General features: G+C 40.4%; 1 protein-coding gene across 1 annotated transcript in view; it reads left to right on the top strand.

Moving 5' to 3' along the window:
• Positions 1-2,601, top strand: part of LOC146459495 (trypsin-3-like) — a 31,159-nt gene extending 28,558 nt beyond the window's left edge. Inside the window, exon 7 of the mRNA XM_085089648.1 lies at positions 2,475-2,601. The gene's annotated coding sequence lies outside the window, so the exon portion shown is untranslated. The remainder of the gene's footprint in view (positions 1-2,474) is intronic.
• Positions 2,602-9,272: the final 6,671 nt, after the last annotated feature.

Below are 9,272 nucleotides of genomic sequence, written 5' to 3'. Positions count from 1 at the left end.
GTATGAGTGACGAAACGGTGCCGACTAAGTTATAATATTATAGTAATATTACTAAGAGATTCATAATTCGGCATGTTATCGTCTGAGTGATTAATAAACTGCGACGATTAAAAATGGAAGATTGTGTGGCGGAATCCTATATTTTTTTTTTTTAGTTTATCGCTATTAAGCCTGGCATTTCTTTTCTGAGCCTGATGGAAGGAGGGAGAGAATTATGACCCTCCCCTCTCTTATAATTTGAAAGAAGAAGACTTCATGCAAACCCAAAAAATACAAGTACAAGCACAAGGCTCTATACAAAAACTTAGAAATTCAAACACAAGACTCCATACAAACACTTAGAAATACAAGCACAGACACAAGAATCCATATCCATATCCAATCCAGACTTCATGCAAACACAAAAAATACAAGTACAAGCACAAGGCTCTATACAAAAACTTAGAAATTCAAACACAAGAGTTGATACAAACACTTAGAAATACAAGGAGAAGCAAAAGAGTCCATACAAAGACTAAGAAATACAAGCACAAACACAAGAGTTCATACAAACACTTAGAAATACAAGGACAAACACAGGAGTCCATACAAACACTTAGAAATACAAGCACAGACACAAGAGCCCATACAAACGCTTAGAAATACAAGGAAAAACACATGAGTCCATAATGACACTTAGAAATACAAGCACGAACACAAGAGTCCATACAAACACTTAGAAATACAAGCACAAACACAAGAGTCCATACAAACACTTAGAAATACAAGCACAAACACAAGAGCCCATACAAACGCTTAGAAATACAAGCACAAACACAAGGGTCCATACAAACACTTAGAAATACAAGCACAAACACAAGAGCCCATACAAATACTTAGAAATACAAGGAAAAACACATGAGTCCATAATGACACTTAGAAATACAAGCACAAACACAAGAGTCCATACAAACACTTAGAAATACAAGGACAAACACAAGAGTCCATACAAATACTTAGAAATACAAGGAAAAACACATGAGTCCATAATGACACTTAGAAATACAAGCACAAACACAAGAGTCCATACAAACACTTAGAAATACAAGCACAAACACAAGAGTCGATACAAACATTTAGAAATACAAGCACAAACACAAGAGTCCATACAAACACTTAGAAATACAAGCACAAACACAAGAGCCCATACAAACGCTTAGAAATACAAGGACAAGCAAAAGAGTCCATACAAACACTTAGAAATACAAGCACAGACACAAGAGTCCATACAAACACTTAGAAATACAAGCACAGACACAAGAATCCATAGAAACACTTAGCAATACAAGCACAGACACAAGAGTCCATACAAACACTTAGAAATACAAGCACAGACACAAGAGTCCATACAAACACTTAGAAATACAAGCACAGACACAAGAGTCCATACAAACACTTAGAAATACAAGCACAAGCACAAGAGTCCATATAAACACTTAGAAATACAAGTACAAACACAAGAGTCCATACAAACACTTAGAAATACAAGCACAAACACAAGAATCCATTCAAATACTTAGAAATATACATAAGCACAAACACAAGATTCCATACAAACACTAAAGAAAATTACAAGCACAAACACAAGAGCTCGTACAAAAACGCAAGGAGAAGCACAAGGGTCCGTGCAAACGCTCAGATATATTAGTATCGTTGGGAGCTTTCGAATACCACCAATGTGGCTCAGGTTCAGTTCTCGTCCTAATGTTACGAGAGGTTTTTCTCCGAGTACTCCGGTTTTCCCTTCTTCTCAAAAACTACCATTGCCAAATTCCAATTCAATCTGGAGAGCGTCCCTAATTAGGGGTCTGCGCTCAATACAGTGACACTTTAAAAATAAGGTGATTTTATTTGCTAAATATTTAAACAAAGAGGAATTAAACTTCTTTGATTTCTGTGGCTGTTATTGTCATTAATATTGCCATTGTAATCAGTTGTAAATATAATTCAGTACCAAATGGAAACTATGAAACATAAAAAGATAAAAAGATACATATTTGAAAAATATTTAAATTAAATACTTGTTTTTAGAATGGTTTATATTTTCTCTCTATTATTATTTATTTATTTATTTATTGGTTGTTTTTTTTTTATTTTTTGGAGGATTTGGACATACCTCTCCTAAAGGAGCCAAGCAGGCTCTCATGCAAGTCCCTGTCCCAATCATTTCGCAATCTACTTGTCAAAAGGACTATCCATGGGAGACAATCGATGACACCATGATCTGCGCTGGCTATCCAGAGGGCGGTAAAGACACTTGCGTAGGGGATTCAGGGGGTCCGATGGTGTGTGAAGCCGACGGCAAGTACATCCTTGAGGGCGTTTTATCTTGGGGAGACGGATGTGCACGCCCAGGGAATTATGGTCCCGTCTACACAGCCGTCAGCAAGTACCTGCCTTGGATCGAAAATATAATTAGTAACTATTAAGGGAAGAGGGCGGTAAACCTGTTATTCGTGCCCTGGAGAATTAAGAAGACAAAGGTCGTAAAACATGCATGTGCGAATAAGGAACTCCGTAAACTTGTTAAAGAAGGGGAAATAAAATGCATTGAAAAACTAAGCTGCTTGTTTTTATTCTTGAACTGTCTATTTGCTGTTATTAGTATACATAGAGTGTAAAGTCTTACAATGAAATCGAAAACGCAGTATCGCATTCACTTTAGTTTTGGTTCTACGAAATGATTTAACTGCCAACAACTCCTTGTAATTTCTTAACATCTCAAGTAACAAAGGCACCAATGGTCCTCAAGTTTTTACAAGTTTTTGCTTCTCATTCGCGCCTTAGAAGAATGTTCTTTTTTGGTTACAAAATGCAACACGTTGAAAAGTCCAGTTGCTTAAGAACATAAATAAGAACGAAAAAAAAACTAAGGATTTAACAACACGACCATTATAAACACGTTGGCTGTTTGGATAAATTCACCTACAATATAATGACGCGCACCTTTTCGCATTTACGGAAGTAGAGTTGTTTACTTTGCCTAATTCGGACCCGGTCTCGACATTAAGATACCTGAGCAGCCACCTGGCTCTCGCTCACCTAGACGTTCACAATTTGGCCAAGACGTAAATTTGGTTGTACTAGAAATGCTTCTTCTAAAATCGCACCCATTGGCTAGTTCTATTCTGATAAGACGTGAAGGGCCTTGGGCACTGTCAGAGAGATTTTGCTGTATGTTGATCAAAACCACTCAAATATAGACTAAGGACCTCTTTTCTAACATGAAATTATGCTCCGGGAGGAAAATATGAAATTAATTTTCCGAGAAAGAATAAAATGCAATGACTTTTTCCTAGCCAATTTCCAAAAACACTCAGAAGAAACTCGATAAAATTGGCCAATTTTGCAAGTTGCAATCCATTTCCATCCTAGCCATCCGCAGCCAAAGATAATTAATACTAGTTTCTGTGCACTAGTAGGATTATTGTTAACAAACCTGAGCCATTATTTTCACGTTTACATCCATACTAATATGTTTTTGTTTGTTTTTTTTTTTTTGGCTATTCAAATTCGTACTATTTAAAATAGGTGACACTGTCCCTTTAACACAAGATAACTTGACTTTTCTAGCAACAAACAATTTTTTTTAGAGAGAGCAGCTTAATCCTGGAGGTGTCCAGCGAATCATCAAAACTGATCGTCGGGTTAGCTTCTTTCGCTTCAAACGAATGACCTTTTTTATTCAATATTATATCGCACGTACATTGGCGTGATTAATGATGTCGTGAGTTGCAAAAACTACCGTAAATTTTAAAAGAGTTGTCATGAGTTGCAAAAATGTCAAAAAATTGTGTTATATCTTGTCGTATTTTTACTTTTGTTACAGTGGTAGCACGAACGGTATCTTGCTCAACGTTAGCAGAAGAATTCGGATCACTTCCTGCATTTCTCTTAACTCAGGAATTTCTTTTATCGCCCACTGCGTTTCCCTGCCTACCTTAAATAAGATGCAAATGAATGCGCCCTGTAAAGCACTTTCACGCGGCACACTTAACAGCTACTGACCGTAAATATCAAAATTCCTACGACAAAGAGGAAATTTCAGATTTCATTTTATTTCACCTAAATGTTCCCTTTGGTGAACTATTTTCAAAAATCACAATCAAAAGTTCCATTGCTCTTTCGTTTTTCTAAAAATTAGAAAACTAATTTAAGTTGAATTTACGGATTCACGCCCGATTCAGCTCCCCGGAAAAACGGGAAAATCGGGCATCTTTAGCAGCCTCGCACACAGCAACGATAACTACTCCCGTTTTCCTATCTCGGCTGCAAGTAAATCTTTTTTTATCTCTCGTTTAAATGAAGTCGCAAGTCTTATTTTTAATGTGCTAATTCACTAGTTGAAGACAGCGACCTTCGAGGGTTAGATTTCGAATTGAAATTAGGGCCGATTTCAGAGGCCTATATCTGTCCCGGCATATGTTTTCTGGAGCAAAACTATAGGTGAAGTCTAACCTTAATCCTTCCTTTTCACGCTCTCGAAGTGCCTTTCTTGGCCCGCTAAAAGCGAAGTATCCAGAATAAAAAGTGTGCAGGGTATTTTGACTAGTTCAGGTTCGATGGCTCGCTGTCACGATTACCGTCACGCAAATTTAACTAAAACCATCCACTCATCTAAAGTTAACGTTTTTTTGTTCTCGAAACCGATCCACCGTGGGACTCGATCTACATGATGAATTTTGCCGACATATTTTAAGCGCCCGCCATAAACGTTGATGTCGCACTATACAAACTTCCTGTCAAATCTCACCAAATTAACTATTATACTCTTGCTATCTACATAAAAAAATATATTTCAAAAGATAGATGGCTCATCTTCAAGACATCTATTAGCTTTCTGTGTCGATTTATAGAGTTGAAACACAACAACAACGTATTCACATACGGCGCAGAGGCAGTCACGGGTTAATCAATTACATTTTATATCCGAAAATACAACAAGAGCTTTGTACTCTACGTGCTGTAATAAGTATTTGTTTTATCCGCTTAATGACAGAGGGCTTACCTCACTCTCTTAACTGTTTGACTGTAAATTTATATTATAAAGCGACAAGATTATTTACATTTCTACCAAAGAATATACTATCCATAATCGAATCCTGAAGGAACTAATTATAGAACAGGAATACTCTGACTGATTGTCTCACCACTAAACAGGAACGTATTCGTTTCCTTTGGTCGATTTTATGGCTCTTGAACCCCATTCAACACTGCTGGTCGGGGGTGGATGGGGGTCGATACAGTCCGCATATCAAACTCACTTTCCACAAAAGGGCGCATTTGCTACATGAAGTAAATTGCCACTGCGCCTACGCCCTGTTCTCGACGTCATGGACCGACCAAAGCGGATGTCACGTCCTCCGAAACAGTTTTTGAACGATTTGTACAAGATTGGTGCCGTGAATGTTACTAAAGTGGCAAAACGAACAAAAATAGACAAGAATTTGTATGAAGTTGAGATTGTAGTCGTGAATATGGAGCGAAAACAGATAAAAACACATTTCGTGAATTACAGAGCACAGTTTGATGAGTGGCGTGACTTATAGATGACTGTGAAAGGGATTACTTTGCCTAGCTTCGTTTAGCCTGCGTAGGAAGCGTTGCTGTGGCGTTTTCAGAGCTCCAGAGCCGATTTCCGAATTTCGGATACGCGGGAAATGGGGCGAGAGCAAAACAAAGATGCGAAGGGGAGGGGAGGAGGGAAAAGGAACGTTTGCCCGCAAACCCCATGATTCTGCAGAACGCCCTCTTCACGCGTTCACGCTTGAGCACACATCAGTCGCGTAATTGTTGAACGGATGGCCATGAATCTAGGAAATCTGTATCAATCTATCCAGAGCGCATTTAAACTTAGCGAGTCTTCTGAATCAAAAGAAAATGGAAGTCCGTCGAGCCCCAGCGGTGCACAGCAATCGAAGCGACTGATGACTCACCAGCGGGGAAGAGCCCTTGTCGAACAGCAGTTTGTGTCACCTCTCCAACAGCACCGGGAAAAGTATCTCACAAGTCCTTGAACTTCGGCCAACAGAAACCAAGAGCTTCCGCCGATTCCTTTCTGAATATAGACGATCGTCCGAAGGGAGAGTTTTACGTAATAGTCCTGCTTGTTAGCCCAATAAATCTCCTCCGAGCCATAGCTGCTGTTTTGAGATCTTCTGCTCTTCTCTTAATGATTTGTTAAATCCACGCTCAGCAAGAATATCGAGTGCTTTTTGAAGGCAATGATCGAAATCACAATCACTGTCCGCCATATTGAAAACTAATTGAGAATTCATATCCTCTGTACAGATGACAGGAGATTGACAAACCTCACTATGCACCAATCAGATCGCCGCGTTCGTGGGCGAACGCCGTTCTGCTGAATCGTGGGGTTTTTGGGGGTAAGCGTTTCATTCCCCCCTCCTCCCCTCCCCGCTCACATCTTTGTTTTGCTCTCGTCCCATTTCCCACGCAACCAAACTTCGGAGACCGCTGAAAACCCCACGGAAACGCTTGCTACGTGTGAGAGATGACAATTGCACGACGTAGAGATGATGTAGCCGGTCACGTGGTTTAGCGACCTCGTGCGATTAAGTTTTTTTTTTTCTATCATACATGTTGTTTATTTAAGAGAAATGTAAAGCGCATTTCGCGGATCGGTACAAACCGAAAAGAATTAATTAAAGACAATCAAATTGTGGAAAAACTTTTGTTCGTCTCAGGTAACATTTTGGCGACCCTACCAGGACCAACCGTTCTTGTGGCGATCGATCGACGGCACGATCACCGAACTCGAAGGAATGTGGTTTGTTTTCCTGTTTGTGGCAGAATTTGTATGTTGTTGATCCTGTGACAAGGCTTTACGGTTACCGAAAGTATCATGACGGCTTTGGAGGTCGAAGAACTGCAACTTCAGTTGAAGGAGGAATTTGTAAGCTCCTGATCTTGGAAATGGAGCAGATAGCGGAGCACGCTGACCTGGAATCGAGTGAATACAAAGATAAAACGAAGCTTGTCATGTCGCGGATCGTTCGTGATAAATTCGAGGTTGAGATGTACAAAACCGAAAGAAAGATTGAATATCTTAAGGAAATCTGGAATTTTTATTTCTGGGACTCCGCTGGAAGAATCGTGCTGCGTGAATGAAAACAAAGAATCGGTGCAAGCGAAAGTGGAATACGAAGCTCTACGTAAACAGTTCGAGGAAATGATAGAGTCGTGTACGAAGGCTATGAAGGAGGCTTCAGTGAAACTCGAGGGCACGAAACCGACGTCCGCTCCAGCTACAAAAGCAAAGGAAGGTAACATAGTGTCACTTGTAGATGTAAAAACTGCTCTTCGGAGAGATTTTAATATTATGGGTGTCATTGGAGGGGAGGAACAAAAGGACCGATTGTCCTTCGTAAGTTTAATGCGTCAGATTGATGCAGGGCGAACGCGAGGTTATTGATGCTACTATTCGTGCCATCAGCCCTAGCCTTAAGCTGAGGTCCTACTTAGAAACTATGAAAGAAGTGACTTTGCCAAAATTACGGCAAATGTTGAGGCCCCAGTACAAACAGAAGTCAGGTAATGAACTGTTTCAAGAGCTTACAACCATGTATCAGTCACCGAGTCAAAGTCCCCAAGACTTTTTAGTCAGGACACTTGACTTACGACAACAAGCTCTATTTGCATCGCAAGCTGAGGGTGGTGCTGAGAAGTATGAGCCTTCCCTAGTTCACCCCTGTTCCTGCATGCTATTAAGACGGGCTTACAGGATCGATGATTCTATCCGAACCAAACAAAGGCCATTCCTTCAGAAAACCAATGTCACTGATGAGGAGCTAATGGAGCAAATTAACGTTGTGGTTTCCGAAGAGTCAGAGCGGACGGGTAAGCTTGGAGCAAAAATGCAAGAGTGAATTCCTTGGTAGTGAAATGGTGCGATCAGGGGGTCAGACGCAGTCAAAGAAGGCTGGTGCCAAAAAGGAACCAAAACCCGACAGACCTGATAGGCTCATGGCTACCCTGGAAGCTGTCCAATCGGATATTGCTGTTCTTAAAGAAGCTGTAAATTCCCAGAATGCACCTGATAGAGAAAAGGGTCTACCCAGACGTCCATTTCAAAACCAAAGGAGACGTGTCTGCCCAGGATGTCAAAGGGCAAACCAAGATTTCTGTGACCACTGCTTCAGCTGTGGTTCAAGTGACCACTTTGCACGAGAATGTCGTAAGGGTGCAACCACAACTCCAGATCAGGGAAACAGGAGGAGGCTGCAACCGCGGGACAGGGAGTAGCTGATGACCACGTAAAATGGTCCCATGTTTGCGCTAATTGTGGCAGGAAAGGCTTGTCTTTGAAACAGTGTCCTAGTTGTCAGTCTGTACATTCCTGTTCTCAAAAATGCCAAAGAGCCCACTGGACAGGGCATAAGAAACTGTGTGGCGCAATTAAGTACCTGTCTAACCAGGAGAAAAGGAATGTTAGTAACAGTGGCATGTATGTTAGTCACCTGGCACCGAACCAACACGCCAAGGTTGCAAAATTAGTGGGGAAGAGATGTATCGTTCAATGTGTAATGAACAATGTTCAGACTGAAGCTCTGTAGGACACCGGTGCCCAAGGTTCTATTGTTTCTAAGGACTAGATTGCTACGAACCTGCCTACAGCTGGGCCTCGTCAAATAGAGGAACTTCTAAGTGATCAAGGACTTGATCTTAAAGCAGCAAATGGTGGTGAAATCCCGTACGAAGGCTGGATAGAAGTTTCCTTCAAACTTCAATCTGTACTATAAAACTGATGAGCGAGGTTAATCAATCAGAAGTTTCAGCCATGATATAAACTAAATAGTAGATAAATTTGTCAGGTAGTGCATAGTTCATCAAGGCAATGGTTATGAAACCTGACAAACTTCTTTGTTATATGTTTTCGTTTGTCTTTTTGGCCTTGAACCTGCACAGACAACAATAGGATTTTGAATGTGTTGGAGCAACCGACTAATCGAAACGTTTTTGTTAAGGACGGTGCCTATTAATACCGAAGTATTTTTGTGCGGTTTATTACTTTGCGGGAAAAGCAGATCTTTGCAAGGCCTATTGGAATCCAAAAAGAAAATTGGGGGTAACCGCGCATTTGTCAAAGATAATTAAACATTAGTATCCCTAAAAACCGCCAAAATATAAAGCAATATATGGGATTTTTTCCTAAATTGAAGCCTAATTATCTCTGAAAAATGCATGGTTACCCCCAAATTTCTTTTGGGATACCA

This window comes from Pavona decussata, unplaced genomic scaffold, assembly GCF_977016875.1.
Source record: "Pavona decussata unplaced genomic scaffold, jaPavDecu1.1 SCAFFOLD_219, whole genome shotgun sequence".
NCBI classification, from domain to species: Eukaryota; Metazoa; Cnidaria; class Anthozoa; order Scleractinia; family Agariciidae; genus Pavona; species Pavona decussata.
The sequence above is the reverse complement of the archived record's forward strand: the minus strand, read 5'-3'. Positions and strand labels throughout refer to the sequence as shown.